Source organism: Tachypleus tridentatus, chromosome 8 (genome assembly GCF_004210375.1).
Source record: "Tachypleus tridentatus isolate NWPU-2018 chromosome 8, ASM421037v1, whole genome shotgun sequence".
Taxonomy (NCBI): Eukaryota; Metazoa; Arthropoda; class Merostomata; order Xiphosura; family Limulidae; genus Tachypleus; species Tachypleus tridentatus.
In genome coordinates, this window is record NC_134832.1 from 12,069,896 (window position 1) to 12,088,876 (window position 18,981).

At 30.6% G+C, this 18,981-nt stretch overlaps 1 pseudogene across 1 annotated transcript in view; it reads left to right on the forward strand.

Annotated features, from left to right (window-relative positions):
* Positions 1 to 11,829, forward strand: part of LOC143223870 (putative inhibitor of apoptosis) — a 38,984-nt pseudogene extending 27,155 nt beyond the window's left edge. The window contains exon 8 of the transcript XR_013013175.1: positions 5,889 to 11,829. The product of XR_013013175.1 is annotated as a putative inhibitor of apoptosis (transcript). The remainder of the gene's footprint in view (positions 1 to 5,888) is intronic.
* Positions 11,830 to 18,981: the final 7,152 nt, after the last annotated feature.

The window sequence follows — 18,981 nt, forward strand, 5'->3', positions numbered from 1 at the left end:
ATTATATAAAAATGTATTGTACTAATACCATTAATATAAAAAGAAAAGTAGGTTTAACTTTCATCAGCAACTGACAGCAAAAAACAAGAGGTAATGGGTAGGTATTATAATTCTTGTTTTTCATGTATTTGTTATTATTAAAGTAACTAAAATATAAAAGTTAGAAACATTTTAGGTTATATTAGATAAAATAATGATAATATTAGTAAAATGTTTTCACAAGGTATACTTGTGAGAATCTCGCAAATAGTTTATGCATTATGTAAATCGATGATGATTAGAACTGCATATTTGCCAAAGTGATTGAAAAATTTTATTATGGGAGTATCAGTTTGTTGCAAGTTAAGGAGAAATGAAACAGTGAGATTTAAGTATAAATAGGTATATACTGTTATTAAGTGTAAAGCTATTTAGGATAAACAAATGTAGTTTCATGTTACAATTTGAAGTCATTCTAGAGAGAGAGAGTAATTTAGATTTTTTCAAATTTTTGTTTTGGTATTTACAAGATTAGACAAACAGACCAATCTTGTATAAAGCTAGGACAAGAAAGTAACAGACAAAATAAAAGGTCTTACTAAAAAAAGGCTTGAAATTTATTAAGGAGATTTTAGAAATTATACAAATGAAATTTGAGATCTTTAAGATGAAGAAAAGTATTTTTAATCTTAATATGATTGCTTTGAGTGCAGAGTGATTTTCAACACTAACTATGTATATTCATGAAATTTTTAGTGAAGTACTGCAGGAGAAATTCTAATTTTTTGGCCACAGATCACTTAATAATTAACTCCTTTTGCCATAGGCAGTCTAAATGTGCATGTAACCTACTTTTTTTTTTTTAAGGGCCTGTTAATAACCAATAGAAAAAACAAATTGTGCTTCATGTGATTCTGGCAGTTGTTTATAAAATTTTTTATAGTAGAAAATAATTTCACTAAGACTGTTGAAATTTTTTGACAATGATGTTGCTGTAAACAGAGATTAGATTTTTATAACACTATATTTATATACCAAGATAAGTTACAGATTTTGTGTGTATACTAGTAGAGTAATTTAATTTTCTTTCTAATATATATATTTGAAATCTACAAAAAGGTTATTTTTTCACCTTCTACTCCAAAGAATAAACAATGCTTTGTGCTACAAGTGCATAAGGGCAAAATATTTTTGTATCACTAACTTCAGGTAATTACTAAACATCATTTTTTAAATTTTTATTCATTGTACCATGCATTAAGAAAAGTAACTAAAATTTAAGCATTTATTAATAAATATATATGTAGTCTCTGATAACTGAAATACTAGTGTAATTTGCAAAATTTTGATATAGTTCGATTTGTACGTTGTAGGGCTATGTAATTATGCCTACTGAGATTGTGTTTTTCTAATTGTCTAAATTGAGGTATCGTAAAAACAAATGATACAATATTAGAAACTTTACAACTTGTATTTATTCATAACAGTTAGAATGTTGCAGTAAAAGGAAGCAATGAAAAGTTGTTACAAAGTCATGTATGCAAATATTTACTCGTGCATTTGAAACTGAAACAAATGTAAAGTAACACAAAGTTGTTCAAGAATGTGAATAACTTTCAGAAAATTACACGCATTAAACTTTGCACAGGAACTATACATATATTTCACATAACTAAATTGAAATATTTATATTTTACAAAATGCACATACATACAATTGTATAAAAAGAAAACTACAAAAGTATGAAAGTTATACAAACACTGATATGCAGAATTCTATACAAATGTTCAGTTTTGGCTACATACTAAGTAAAAAGCTTAATGTTTTTTTAGAGTTACTGGTATGGTACTCTGCAAAGTATTTCAATCATACACATCACAGTGTACACTTGTGAATATCCTGTTGTCTATAAGGCACAGTCTGCATTTTTTATAATTTTTAAAAGTGTTGGAACATGCCGTCAGGAGTGAGTCTTGGGACAAAAGAATTTACTCTTGTTTGTGTAAGTGAAATATCAGAAGGACTGGGTCTACTCTGAAATAAAGACTTAACAAAAGAAATGACCAGCTCCATTCTGAAGGACTTCTGTGATAATTCTGACTTATTGGTCTTTGTCTTATAGAGAATAAAAACATTGACTATGATCAAATCCAAAAGATGGAGAAATGGTAATTTGTGCCATCTCACTGCCCTTCATCCAGTTGAATAGTAACTGAGGTTATTGAGATCCACTTCTCCCAGAAATCTGTGTATATAATTAGCTTATATTTTCTTATAGTTGTCATGGTACTAGTCTAAAATAAAAAAGGCATAGATATCTTCTTTGTCCATCTACTTCACTGCTGTCAGTATTGCACATATAAATATTTGTGTTTCCCCTCTTTGTAGGGTTGTTGCAACCAATTCCTGTAGGAAATGTAGTCTGTCCTTCCTGCATATTCCACAGGCATAAGTTCTAAAAGCCAACAGTTTATCACATAAATGAGGAAAAGTGGAAGAGTTGTCCATGAAAATAATCCTATTCTGTCTCAGGTCCATTACAGTGTTGTCTGCTAAACCTCTGGCTGACATTTTTCCCTTCTTGCTTGTTTAAATCTTGAACTCCATACAATATCTACTAGGAGCTCTACACTTTCCTTTACTGCTCTTAGCTCTACCTCTTTTTTGTGTGCTGGTGATGTTTGTGTTGATCTACCTGGCCTGATTGAGTCCAGAACATTCTCATTCAAATGAGTTTCACCAGCTACAACTTGTTCTGTCTACAAGACAGAGTTAAGAAGAGCTGGCTGTACATTTTATGGCCATCTGGGCTTATAGAAAGATCTGTCAGAGACATTAAAATGGAAGCATCAGGTACTTTAACATCTAATTCCTCTGACTGAGTAGATTCTTCTTCTGATGAGAAAGCTAGATCTAAAAGGAACTGAATTTGTTCCTCTGGAATACATTTTTTCTTCTTAAACTTCTCTACTTTTTGCCTCATTTTTGTTTATGTATTTATAGAAGAAAAAAACATTACATGTCAATTATATGTAATTGTGTATATTTCCTTTATATGTATGTATATATTCTGTGATGTGTAGCATAATTTCAGAAGTAGTACATGATATGCTAAAATAAAGAAACAGCTATACTTGATTTTTATCAACAGCTGTGTATTAAAACTATTAAACAGAGATTTCACATATAAATAATCATTACTTACTGCTGTGTAAGAGAGAGCTGCATTTGGTTACTAAATGTAAAATAATTGTGAAAACTTGGGAAGTTGAAGTAGAATCTATAGTAAAACCAAAAACAAAACTTGCAAACCAAAACCAGAAATTTATTTCTTATTTGTCAGTTTGTAAGTATAAACAACCTAAAAATACAGGATTAGTATTTGGATCTTTCATCATATAGTTACAAAATAGTGGTTGGGGGGATTCGATGATAAAATTGTCCGTCTTTGTCCCAGTGTAAAATTTGTGCAAGTGTGCTGATTGTTGTGTGATGTATTCAGAACTGTATCATAAATGTTTTAACATATTCAAAGTGCTGTTTTCTTACTCTGTAGAATTTTGGTTTCAAACGATGTAGGATACGTAAGTACACTTATTTTGTTCTCGGAGCTAAACATAAGTTAGTTGCTCAGTGCCTGTTTCTTTACACTCAGTGGTGTCATATTACATTGTCATGTAAACAGTCTAAAGAGACAAGTGGTTGTTTATTGCATTATTTCTACTTCTGTTGCTGATAGTAAAATAAACATAGAAAATAGATTTGAAAATTTTTAAATTCAAAACCCAAAATAAGCACTTCAGACTTCATGATCAATAACAAAAATAATTGGACAGAGCTATCCATTTTATTTCACATTTCACAATTTTTCTTTTCAGTATATTTGAATGGCTTGTCTACAGTGTGCAGAATCAAGTATATTGTTATGGAGAAAGTAAAAACAGATAAAATATAAAGTTTTGCTAAGAAAACAAGTTATATTTATTTAGGAAGCTTTAGAGATTACAGAAATGTATTTTTAATCATAACATGAAAATCACTTTGCAGTAAAAGTTGTAATGAAACACTTGATATATTCACAAATAAATATTTAATAAACTTGCTTCATTAAAAAAAAAAAGTGATTTTTGTGTACTGAAGACTTTTATCCAAAGAGTCTGCTGTATTTTATTAAAAGCTATAGTACAGATACTTAACCTATGCAAATGCATAAATGGACTCAGTATTTTATACTGATCCTGTTGCAAAAGAGTTAACTGAAAGTGTTTGAAATTTCATGAAGATACACAAAATATATTAGAACTTATAGAAACTATATAAAGGTCAATTTGGGGTCACAAATTGAGTTGGTTCAACTGAGCAATTAGCAAGAAAGTTAACTCTCTTGTTACAGGTAGGTCAAAATGCACATGTTAAAACTGTTCAGTGTTGCACTCAAAATTTAATTAAGTGTGCATATGCAAAAAGCATTAGTCTTGTTTTACCTATAAAGAATAGAGACATTTGATAGCTTTAAATAATACATCAAAAATTAAGGATCTAAATTAAATTTAAAAAAGTATACATAATTCAAGCATTCCAGCCAGAAAAAGTATAGAGATAAATTTAGGGTTATGTAAGGGTGTTTCAAAACATACCAAGAGAAAGTGCTCAGATCAACATGATATTTTGAAGCATTTATAAGTAATAAGTATATATAGATATTAAAAATCTACTTCAACATCAAAAATTTGTCTTCCTTATGTGATAATACTGAGATTAGTAATTTTGCATCTGAAGATTTAGGTACTTATATTAATGTATTAATTACTTTGAATTTTATATGACAGACCTCACCGTAGACTCCTTAAACCTGAACCTGCATTTTCTATGACACTGCACATGATAACTTGCATTTCATCCTCATCTTATACATTGATTACACACAAGAAAAATGGGAAAATTATAAGGTGAAGAAATGTCATTCAAGCATAGAACAGTAAATAAAAAGAATATTTGGAAAACTATGATCTCTATCGCTTATGATAGTACAAAGTCCTTGCTTGCAGTCATAAGCCATAAATGCTAAACCTCATCAAAATTCATGTGAAGATTGAAAAATATTCTTTTGTAGAATTTATATAAACATTTTGGAATACACAAAAAATTACAAACTATAGCCAATACCACAAAAATATACTATAATCAGGCTTCATAACTAACTTATATTTGGGTAAAAAGAAATATAACTTGTATTCACAAAATACCCTTGATTATAATATTTCAAAATTTCCAATAGCATAAGAGTCTTTCTTTTACAAGTAACTAAAGAAGCGTTACAGAATAATGTAGAGCTTTCAACTGGTTATATTACTAGTATGTAAAAGAAAGCATAGCTAAACAAGTCTTTTCAAATGATGAAGTGGTTGGTAGAGCAAGTGTGGTAGATTTACTAAACATCATGATATCTCGGCAAATAGAAAAGGTAGGAGGTTATTAATTTATATTCTGGCCTGCCACTATGGAACATCTGAGTTTCTAATTTGTGTGAAACTGTACACATTGTATTGTGGGCATCATAAAATGTAATCTGACCAAACCTAGCAGGCCACATACCACGTGACATACAAAAAATTGATATTTAGCCTTTTTTCATATTAACTTTCAAATAAAAAAACTAATATTGAAATTTGAATTATCTATAGTTTAATACCAAACGTATTGACGTACATGTATAAAATAATCTACAAATGTTTGATATACCGTCTAACATTTACCTGTCTCGATAGGAATGTTAGATGTTTTGCACCCAGAAATGAAAGTTATTTTGTATTTACATGTTGCTATATTTATATCTCTGTTGATGTTTAGAGATGTTAATTTATATATTAATATTATTCTTATTGGTAGTATTTCTTTGTTGCATGTAGATGTCAGTTTGGAAGAAGAAAATGAGAAACTTAGGGATCAGCAAATATGCAAAATTTGTATGGATCAAGAGCTGGGAACTGTTTTTCTCCCCTGTGGTTACCTATTGGCTTGTTTTCAATGTGCTCCTTCTCTAAAACATTGCCCACTCTGTCAAAGAGAGGTTACTGGGGTTGTAAGAACCTTTTTCTCATAGGAACGTCTTGGCATCACTTTGACTGTATTTCCTTTTTAGATCATTGTAACTTTAAAAAGTGTGAAATTTGATAGGATTGAAAATGCTGTATTTAGGTTTATTGATATTTTTTAAAAATATTTTTATGAAGATACAGATAAGTCTAAAGTGTATACAAAATTTGACTTCTGTAAGTTGAATTGATTCAAGTACTTTAACTTTTTAATTATAAAATTATAGTTGAATTAACAGCATAAAAAGCAATGTAAGGAAACTGTACTTCTCTTTTTCAGAAGACAATCACAATGCTTTTCTTTTATGTATGTGTATAAATAATAAGTATGAAAGGCTGAAAACTAACTAAAATTCAGTGTTGTAACAAATTTTAGTATAATATGTTGACTTCAGGTTTTATTAATGGTAATTCTCTGAGTATAATGTTGCAGCTTGGGATTTTATTGATAGAATTCTTTAAGTGCAGTTGTGTAACTAGACTTTTTATAAATAGTAAATTTCCAGTACATTATTATAACTTGTATATAATACTATAACTTGCATGTTATTGAATGGTGAATAACACTACTAAAAAAGGTGACAAATTGGTGAACTTTAAAGAAATTTTGATTAATAAGTCGAGGATTTTGTTTTAAATGTTTTGGGATAATTTAAAATTTCTTTATATTTTCTGTTGGCAATTTCTTAAATATGATCATAAATATAAATTTTTTTAAATAGCATATAAAAAGTTTATTTTTATTTGAATTTCAACCCTATTAACCCTGATGCAAGGGAGCCAAACTGTTCCTTGGCCTGAGCTCCACAACAAAAATGCATAAAAACATGTGTCACAGAAATAGAGATTACATGAAAACTACTACATTGAAATGCATAAAATTTGAGAATATTATCTGTAATATGTTTACCTTTAATCTAGTATTAAAACTGGACCTTGGTGTGCCAGTCTTCCCAGCACATTGACCTGTGTTTGATGCAGAGATATTTCTTGCAGGGGGAGCACCAAATTGAGCTATTGACCAGTTTAAAATGAATGCCCTTGTGTGGCACTCTAGGGCAGTTTATTTTATATTCAAGGTGTTTTTCACTGCACACAACACATGAATTCCAGCTGTGCCTGCATTGTTACCATCAAACTGTAAATCAGTCTGGTGCAGAAAAAATTCTCTAACCTGCATCACCCCTGCCGTCAGCCATTCAAAGACTATACCCTCTGGCTTGAGGCATATCGTCATAAATTTAAGATTCTTCTAAACTTTCTCCATTTTCAAATGATTCCAAGTCATCCTCAAGACATGTTTGATTGAATTCCTGTTCATCTGATTTATCTAATTTTTGTAATATGTCAGCAGTTTTAAACATCCTAGGCCTTTATCTTTTCAAATTTGAAGTGCTTGGTTCCAGAGAGTTGCACTTTATGGTAAAAAATTAGCAAATATCTCTACAAAAACAACAAAATTGGCACTAACAGGAGGCTGCCATTTGGAAAATAATATCAGTACTGCACTCACAACCTACCTTTATTTATTCTGATTGGCTTATTTATTTTCAGTTTAACCTCATTTAAGTGATAGGCATTTCCCATTCCTGCTGTACTGGAAAGTTGGCTGATAGTCAAGCCTGAACTTTCTGATAACCCAGAAGAAAAAGTAGTTATTATTTCACTTTTTGTCATTCTTTATGTATGCATCTGCATCAAATTTTAACAATTTTGGGGAGAAACACACACACACACACACCTGAAAATCCTAAACATTTTTTGTGATGTTTAGAGTGTCATCATCATCATCATTCAGAATATGAAATATTGCTCTTTCTTTATCACTGCTCTCACTAAAGAATTGTCTTTTCTCTGTTGTACACTGGTTTTTTAGATAATATACTACTTGGTTAAGCTTCACTTTTTTCTAGTGGTATTTATTTGAAACTTTACTCTTCTTCACAGCACAGATATATGCTGAAAATACTCCTTTTGCAGGCTCTGCATCTACTTTTTTTTTTGTTTTATTGGCTTTCAGCAGTTTTGTTGTAGAATCTCCAGAACTGCATCTGATACTTGTGCTTGTACAGTATTCTCAATTTCTTTCTTTAACAGTTTGTAAAGGAATTTCTGTCAATTTGTAGGAAAGATAAGTGTGGCCTGAAAAGCACATTTGAGATTGAGTGGTGTTTTCTACCATGTTGGATATCAGTTTTTTGTTATAAACTGTAGAAATTCTGACTTAAGAGATCATTACTTTTTTTATACCATTGGTTTGTTATATTTCTTTGCTGTATTGGCAATGAACAATAAAATTCAAGATTCAGAGGTGTTTAGAGTTTGGTGAATCATTTATAGTACACCTTTTGATGATCACCTTTTGTCAGAGTATCTACATTTGAGCTGATTTTTATACCACATACTCTGGCAATAACTTTCCATTGACTTTACCTATATGCATCACTGATATAATGAGAACTTGCTACTGTTAATGATTGTTTCTTGTGTGAACAGCATCTTTGGTTGACTTGGATTGTCACAAGACTTGTCTTATTGAACTTTACAGTATTTGATAAAGGAGCATCTTGTAATAAATTATAATGAAACAAAATCATACATTTATCAGGAATAAGGTCCTTGTGTCAACAGATCATTGATGTGATATATCAAGCCTTTCTCATGACATATTACAGTAAATCTTTTTCTCAGTTAAGGTTAATATTTATATCTGCTGTTTTTCATTTTTAACAGTATTTACTTGTGAAGTGTTTGGGTTCTTACAATGTTCATGCTTCATTCATATGCAACATTCTCTGCAAGGGAGATCATGGAGTTGACAGTAACTGAGATCATTTAAAAATAATTTAGGAACTTGGTCTGTTGTTCTTTTTCAATCTAAACATGGTGATTATGGTGAGGTAAGTTGAGTAAAGCTTCAAATGATTTCTTTCATGTGTAAGATTTATAAGTTACCCTAGCCATATTTACATGTCACTTTGATGTAAATGCTAGGTTTTCATTCCTTAGTTGTTTCTGATAAAATATCCAGGACCTTTTGCTGTAAGTAGTTGTTCTTCCTGTAGTTTGAGGTCATTTGCATACAATGAGCAAACAAACAGAATTTTTAATAGTTTTTCATGATCTTCTTTAAAAACAGCAGACTCGCACACATTTTTAAGTGCCTTAATATTATGCTGCAGACTGTATTGCCTTTTTCACTTAGATGCCAGGAAGACTGCTTGAGAAATTACCACCTGTTAATCAGTAGAGTGATGGTAGACAGGTTGTCCCAAGATAACTGGTAATGTATGCTTTGGAATATAGTAAAAGGGACCCTTTAACACTTGTGCAAACATCAAAGTTCTGAGCTCTCTAATTGTCTTTCAAGATGGATACACAGAACAGCTACACCAGTATCTGGAGAATATCTGGAATTTTGAGCAACATTTGGAATGCAGCAGAATTCTTGAGTATGCCTATTCTTAAATAGAATAGTGACATTCACAATTATTATTTGCAACTTTCACAACATGCCATCCTTCACCGAGTCCCCTGCAGCATATATACTCTGTTTACACTTAAACTTGTCATGTTTACCATGGATTTTGAAAGATATAAATCACTGTAAACTTTATTTTCATAGAAGAAGAAATAGTTACTGCCAAATTGCAAATTTTCTGCCTCTATCTGATGAATGTGGTTCTTCATATCTGGTTGTTGCATGTGGCTACTAGCTACACCTTTTTGTTACAAAAAACTTTACAAGATATTTCAGCCAATATGCAGGACAATTTATCTACAACATTTTCATGCGGTTCCAGTATTTTTTAAGTGTTATTACTATAAGTATTATTAAGTGTTATTAACCAGATAACACATTTCATAAAACACAAAAGAATCAGTCTGTTTTCATGAGCTAGATCACAGTAAATTATAATGAGTTTGTAAAATATTTTTGATACAACTTTTTATCTTTTCCTTATGTGGATGGGTGTGTGTGTTAAAGTATGCATGTTACAACCTTTTATAGAATTACATTCAAAACTTAAAACAGCTTTCTTACTAATGTATGCTACCTTGGAATCAAAATGTAGTTTTTAATTCAAATTTTAATATTATTTAAATTTTCTCTTCTTAGACAAAAATGACAACTGTTTCAAGTATCTATGTAGGTAATTTTCAGCTTTTTCAGAAGTGAAACTTGAAGAATGGGTTTTGTTGAGCCTGAGATTAGGGAATTGGCTTTAGGAACAACAAGGAGACAAATTACAATAATATGTTTGATAAATACATGGACTGAAATATGAGTTTGAAAGTTCACTTCTTAAACTAACATACTATTTTCCTGAAAATCTTGGTGCCTTCATAGAAGAACAAGGGGAAATGTTTCATCAACAAACATAATAATAAAAATCTTAATTATGGTAAGGAAAATAATTTATCTAAGTTGGACTTTTTTTTTTTATTGCAATTTGTAAAATGGCATTACTTGATAGAAAAACCCATGAACAATTCCTGGAACTTTTTCCCTTTTCATAAAATGAAACTTCAGTGAATTTAAATTTGGAGGTCTGTGTTATGTATTATGTATTATGCAATAATAAAATTTAATGAATTAGAAGGGAATATAAGTTATTTTAAATTACATTATTGTTGCACTATATGTATATAACTTACAAACTATTGATTATATCAGTTGTTAATAGGTAGTTAAATCAGCAATGTAAAACTATTATGAATTAAGTATCTTATTACTCTTATCAGTTCAAATTTTCAACTTAGTCATAATGGATAATGTCTGTGGTAAAAGCACCCAAATGTATTAAGGATATTCCAGTCAAAATCCAAATGTCATTGTCAATCTAGTCAGCCATCATGAAAAATCATAAAAAAGTCAACTCAAATATCAAATAATAGTACAAAGCTTTAAATACCTTAAAGTAGAAATGAAATGAAGGCACCCTAATATTTGTACTAATTAAACTCCCAACCTCCACCATTACAAAAAAAAACATATTAAAAAGAACTGTAAAATACTGAATAGAACTAAATGGAATTTTCAGATATTAAGTAGAACAATATACCCTACTATGATATTTGTATTTGATTTTTTATGAAGTTTAACATTGATTAGATTAACATTGGCATTTGGATTTTCACTGATAGATGGGATATATCTAATGCATTTGGGTTCTATTACCACAGACATTATCTTTTATAAGAATAAGTTGGTAACCTGAACTGATAAAGGTAATGAGATGTTTTTATGTATATATAAAATAATTTGGGAATTAACCCAGATTACATAGTAAATTGCATACATAGACAAATAGTTATTCAAAAGCAAAAAAAAACAAAAAAAACTATTTAAGCAGTACACAGACACCATACTGTCACTAGCACCTTGTAGATGCTCATGATAATGGGGCTTTTCAATTTTTTATTATTTATTTGTGGAGGCATTATTAAATCCTGTGTAACTTCACTGTAAGAGGTAAAAACTAATGTTGGTAATTCTTCATTCTGTGTAGGTGCATTTGATGCAGGAGAGACACAGTCACCAGTATGTAAATATTTTCAATTTTCTTACAAACTGTTTTATTGTTTTCAAATAAGTTGAAAATACACAAAACAAACATTTTTGTTTACTTTTAATTAATATACAATAACTGAATATTTATAGGTATCATAAAGGTGAATGAATAGAAATTGTTCATGCTTAAAAATAAACATTTTGTTACAAAAGTATGAAAATTACTTGGTTATATATTTATATTTTTATATTATAGAAGCACTTATTTTTATAATTTAATCTAAGTTGCTGAAATATTTACTTACAGTTTAATTATTTTGTAATCATAACTTCAGTCAACTTCTTTTTTTTTTAGTTTGTATTACAGAAAATAGTCTTAACTGTATTTTGATACAGCTTCTATATGTCATTGCCATTTTATCACTATATTCATTTATAACGTAACAAACCAAAAAGTAAAAAAATGTGTATTATTATTTTTTTTGCTCACAAACCCTTTTTACACTCTGCAGATAGCCTTTTCCCCAATTTTAAAATATTCGCTTCCAATATTCACTAACCTTGTTGAAACAATATATTTCTTAATTCTACAAAATCTTGTAATACATTGTTTGCTTATCTATATCTTTAATAAACAGGAGGTTTATTGATGATGGAAGGTATCACATGTTTCAGCAAAACATTGGTCTGTTTTCTTAAGAAGTGGAAGTCTAATGGTTTGTCTAAATATTTGGTATTTTCTGCCATCAGTAAAACTTGTCTATATATATCAATCGTTGCTTGCCTACCAACTATTATATTTTGCATAATGCTCTTCACCATTCATATACATGTTTAAAATGTTATTGATCAACTTAAGGTATTATTGAATATTGTCTATCAGTGGCCATTTCCAGTAGCAGTTTTAACGTCTTTACTATTTCTTTAATATTTCCTTTAATTCAAGTTTTATTTTCTTAAACACGTGTTCTACATTTTCAAATCTTCATCTTCATCAATGCATCGTTTTTCTACGTTTAACTTATCAAACAGCTTTCTAACAACAAATATGTATCTAAAATTTTAAGAAAAAAGTACTTTCAATCTAAAGTAAGATTAAAATATTCTTTGCTAGATTGTTTAGGCAGTGTGTGTGTAATCGCTAAGAGGAAAGAACTTAGACCTAAAACTTTGCACAAACAGTAAGGGCGTACTGTTGGTGTGCACTTGGGTATAACATTTTAGATTCAATTTTAAAAATGGCCAGGTTTATATATGTGTAAAAACAGCTGATATGGGTTGAGAATTTTTTTAATGTAGAGGAGAAGGTCGAAACATTGTTTGCTCCTCTACATAAAATTTTCTCAACTCGTACCAGCCGTTTTTACATGTATATTTTTCTCTACAAATGGGTTTTCTCGTTATCACGAATGACCATTTTTGTTTTTGCGCTATAGCTCTTAAGCTTTTATTCTGTTTCAGGAAGGTATATAGAAAATATTTTTTTTTGTCACTTACGGAATGAATACCAATATATGGATGTCTCCTGCTAAATACTCGATTTTCAATATAAATATGAGAAGTAAAACAGTTGAAATGAATTAAGTTTTGGAAACAGCAGCAGAGAATTTGAAGAGTGGAAAAAAATTCAAATAAAAACACAAGAAAAACTGAAGTAAAACTATTTGCTTTTAAAAAGAGCTGAACTGGTTTGAGTTCAGAAAATTGCAAAAGAAAAATCAGTTAAAGAATTAGTGCATTGGGATAGATGTGGAAGTAATTAAGATAAAGGAGACAGCGCCCGGCATGGCCAAGCGTGTTAAGGCGTGCGACTCGTAATCTGAGGGTCGTGGGTTCGAATCCCCGTCGCGCCAAATATGCCCTTTCAGCCGTGAGGGCGTTATAATGTGACGGTCTATACCACTATTCGTTGGTAAAAGAGTAGCCCAAGAGTTGGCGGTGGGTGGTGATGACTAGCTGCCTTCTAATTTCTAAATTTTGGTATAATTCTTCCAATTGTATGTAATAATAAAAATGAAATTAACAAGTCTGCAATTTCCTGGACTTATTTAATTCCATTTCTGTCATAGGACAATTTTGTTATCTTAAGAAATTACCTCACTGTACAACTTTAATAAAACCATTGTTAAAAACGCTTGTTGTTCACTTTTTCGTTTTATCTAAACATCTTCACTTCTTTATGGAGAAAAAATTAATAAAAATGAAAAGAAAAACACTTTTTTGCACATTATATGAGAAATAAGCTTTTGCTTGGTTTATTGTACAGTATGTTTGTTTTGAAGTTATATACAAAGCTACACGATGGGCTATCTGTGTGCTACCCACCAAGAGTATCAAAATCCGATTTCTAATGATGTAGGTTCTCAGACACTCCACTGTGCCACTGGGTTGCTATTGTAGATAACATCATATTGTGGTAAATCTCACCATGAATTCAGATGTGCTGCTTCTAATAAATAAACAGAAATATAGAAGTTGGAAAAAGTCTAATTGTTATTTCTCAAGGCATCCTAATTTTACAGAAATTATTTCACATAAAATATTCCACATCTTCATATTTGTTTTCATATTTTCAAAGAAAAAGGAATAGAAAACAAAACAAATCTTTCCAATAAATCATCATGAATATTGATCATTCAACATTCATACCATGAATAACTATAACACTTGCTCAGTGCTTCTGACAATGTCGCTTGAATACATCTTTTTTGAGTTTGTGTTTTTAAACTTTCTATAGACTTTTATATACAGCGCATCTTGTCATTACTTTCAGATTATGAAATATTTTGGTGATTCAAAACGTTAACTTAGCAGTGATTGAAACAAATAATAAGCCAGTGTGTCTTTTGTGTAACAACGTTTTTAGGAATAAGATAAGCAACACTAACAATTTTCACAAGGAATTTAAAGTAAAATTTCCAACTGATAGCAAAAATCGTACGAACGAAATTAGCCATCTGAAAACACAACTTTATGAACAAAAGGAAGGTTTAAAAATATTTTTATCATCGATAGAACTAGATAGATTAGCTAGCTATAAAGTAGCTTGCATTCTAGCTCAAGAAAAGAAATCATCTGATGCTGAACTAGTAAAAGAAATGTTGATTGGTGTCATTGAAACTCTGTTGGAGAGTTATGATTCAAAAATAAAAGACGATATTCTTCAATAGGCAAATAATTTGCAATTAAGTCGAAGAACAATTGTCCACAGAATGCTAGAGTTAGCGAAAGACATAGAAAATCAGTTGCTTGAACAACAAAAGACTTTGTATTTTTCTTTAGCACTAGATGAGTCAACAGATGTTAGTGACACTGCACAGTTAATATTTTGGGTTCGATATGTAACTTCAGATCTTCAAGTGAGGGAAGAAATGTTTGGCCTTTGTGGATTACGAGATCGAACGTGGAAAAAACATCTTTGAAAAATATCTTGAAATGTCAAAAAAAATTCAAGCTGGATTTTAGAAACTGGTTTCTATCACAGCAGACGGTGTTCCCGCCATGACAGGAGCGAAATTAGGATTTGTTTTTCTTTTGAAGCAGCATCTAATTGAAAATAATGTGAAGTCCACGCTGCCGTCTTTTCATTGCATTTTGCATCAGGAAAATTTATATGCTCAGATGTCTAAAAGTGATGAATTGAAAAGTTTAATGAACATTATTGTAAAAATTGTGAATTATATTAGAAGTGGAAGCTCTCTCATCCATCAACAGTTTATTGAGTCTTTGAAGAAAAGCAGTGACTGTACTTTTGATTATCTTACTGATTTTGCAAATGTAAGATGGTTAAGTAGAGCATAGATATTTAGCCAAATTTCACGAAACTTCTTGATGAAATCTCGCATCAGTTTTCACTTGGAGGTTAGTTGAAATGCAATTATTTTGATTAAACTAACATTTTTTTTTTTAATAGCGTGTCCAACATTGTTTTCATTAGTCACAGTTGTGGCCACTATGAAAAATAAATTGCCCACTCCTGCACTAGTGTATCTTAAAATACTGTTGCAAAGTGAATTTTCTAGAATCTCACCCAACGAGTATAAACGCTAGCCATCGCAACATGCGGAGAGACAAGTACTTTCGTAAAACATATTTTTGATTATTACACTCACGAATCTTCTACAAATGTAGAGAACAGCAATACACATTTAACAATATATATGCTACACGCATTAATCTGAAACAAACGTATATATTACAATATATGTATAACAGTAAACGTTACACAGTACTGACTTAATTTATAGCACTTTATAAATATGTTTATAGTTTAGATGAATGAGTCAGGGGCACTGCTTAATATCTTCTGCACCCACAAGTGCTCGGGCTGAATTGTGTGTCGTGCATTACTACGTTAAGTTCAACTGCTTCATTAATGTAAAGTAAGCTAACATCATACATATTTAAATACACATTTTCTTTTCTTCAAAGCAAGTTTAGGCGACACGCTAGAAATCTTGATTGTATTTTGGGACGTTATGTATACGTCTCATTGGATAAATCATGGTCGAAATAATTTGTTATATGTGTTATCACATTCATTATATTTATATTCTCACACCCAAACACGTGTATACATAAGTACGCCCATTTTGAACTTTGATATTTATTTTAGGCCACATTAGAACAACATAAAACAAATTAGCTACTTTCTGAAAGAAAGAATAACGTGAGCAAATCCATTAGAAGAGGGACATTAGGAAAACGTAGTGCTTTTAATAATCGTAGAAGTTACAGCTAATATAACTGTATCATAATACCAGAAGGTGTCAGATAGCTCTGAACTATAATTTTAATGTTTATTCTGATAAAATGATATAGAAATCGGAGAATGTGGGTCAGGAAGACTAGTGAAATTAGAGTTTCCCAAAGATCTGTAACTTTTTCTTTAAACTTCAATGTAAAGTATAGCGTCTAAAATTCATTTTATTCCCACATCGTACTCATAGTTCTAAGACTGCAAGAGAATGTTAAAACACTTTCTTCTTATACTGATCTTTTTTGTAAGTCCCAGACGGTCAAGTCATTTTACTTTACGGGGATAATAATTGTAAATGCCGTGAGAATTACAATTATCACAACTTTTCAATAACGAATATCGAAAAGAAGTTACAAAATGTTTTTTCTTTAAATTAGTATTTACGTAACTGTATTAACTTAACTAACCTTATTTCGTGCTATTTGTTTTCAGTATAAAAGAAAATAATGTAATTTAGAAGTGAAAAATATTCAAGGAATAAATTACATAAACACAAGAGAAATGAAAATATCTATGTGAAAGAATGTTTGCCCGACAGTTTTTTCCTATTTAATTAACATAACTGGTGAAATATAACGACAAAAAACATCACAAATTGATCAATGGTTTGCTTGTTTGTTTGTTTTCTAATTTCACCCAAAGCTATACGAGGGCTATTGGCGCTAGTTGTTTCTAACTTAGCAATGTCAAACTAGGGGTAAGGCAGCTAGTCATCACCACCCGCCTCCAACTCTTCGGTTACTCTTTTACCAACGAATAGCTTTGATCGTCACAGTATAACACCATCACAGATGATAGGGCGAGCATGTTTGGTGTGATAGAGATCCGAAACCGCGACCCTCAGATATGACTCGAGCGCCTGAACCACCTGGTCGTGCGAGCCCAATGATGAATGGATTGTACAACCACAGACGACCTATTTCTCAGCAACATCCAACGTGAAACAACTCATAATTAAATAGTTAAAAACCGTTTATGGTATGCTTGTACTTTTAGCGGTATTAAAATTCTATGGAATGTGACCTTTTTACCATGAATATTATGAAAATACAGTAGTCGTTTTCATTTTCGGGCCAACCCAAAAAGTTTGTTTTATGTAACTCTTAAAATTGTTACATATATTACTTGTTTTACCTTTGTCAGGAATAAAAAAAAGTTGCATAAGTTATACAGTTTCGTCGTATAAATCAAAACTAATTAAATAAAAAGGTTATTTTTTTCTTGGAACCAAGGGCAGTGATATATGAAATCATTTAATGTTTCACGTCAGACAAAGAACAGTGAAAAACGAAATCATTTCAACTTGTGTATCGAACTAGAAATCAAATTGCTGAATGTATTGTACTGTACAAAAATTAATAGTGCAGATTCATTTTATCTTATTCAAAGCTGCTGGCATTACATAAATAATTGTCTTATATAAATAAAAAGGAAGAAGAAAAAAAACTGCATATAAATTTTGAATAACGTGTATGGAAGATGCCCTTGATCAGTTATTTGTTTAAACCACGTGTTAGAAGAATGCTAAGGGTAATTTTTGACGATGAGTAGAGATTCGATAAAAAGTTTAATTCCGACGTGCAAAAAAGAAACCTTTTACGAAACATAAGACGTGAAAGATTCGCTTACGGTACAACGAGCACCCTTAACTCCTTGGTCAGTTTCTTTGTGAGTAGTTACTAAATAATAATAATAATAAAGACCAAGAGTGGGTGATCTGAGTGGAAGTGTGAGAACTTCTTTTAGAACTGTATTCAATTCTAAGTCTGTCTAAATTTTTTTGGAATGTCATATCATCTAACAGCAATCATTACAGAAAGAGAAAGCAATATTTACGTGACTAACATGTCAGGTGACCACTGAAACCTAATCACATGTGATCTCATGTGTAGAAAAACTAGCATCTAGACTGGTTCACCTAACTGCAAGAGTAATGGTTCAGAATTGAGTTTATTCTGTTTATCTACAACTTGTAATTTCACGAATCTATATTAAAATAATAAAAATGTGGACGAATAATATCTTATTTTGAGTTATAGAGGTGTTTATGATATTTGCAATCAAAATATTCCTTTCTTATATATTCAGCCCATTTTTGAATCTACGAGTTTAAATTTTAAGTCAAATCATGATTTAAATCATGATCAATTTGACTCAACAGAACCATGATACTATATCTAGACATCAGATGTCATGAAACTTTGAAGGATAATGTGTTACCCACATATACATGAATGTTTTACTACAACCATAAAACTATACAAGATCAAGCGCAATAAACAAAGTAAATACAAAATTGAAAATTTAAACACTTGCAGCTAGGGATCGTGAAAAGTGAGTAAAGCTGGAGATACTGTAAGCATTGTTTACTCAAATGACAAACCCTTATTTTGGTTCCATGTTTAGAATTACATTTGATGGAGACAAAATAGGGATTTACAGTTTTAGTAAATAATGTCTACAGTATCTTTAGCCTTGTATCTTAGAGCGGTTGGTATGGGTATAAGTACTTTTATCAAAATAAAGCAGAGAACAACGTTTCGACCTTCTTAGGTCATCATCAGGTTCGCAAGGATGATACATTTTTACTTCAAGTGGGTTTCTCGTCATCACGAATATCTCCAGCCTTGTTT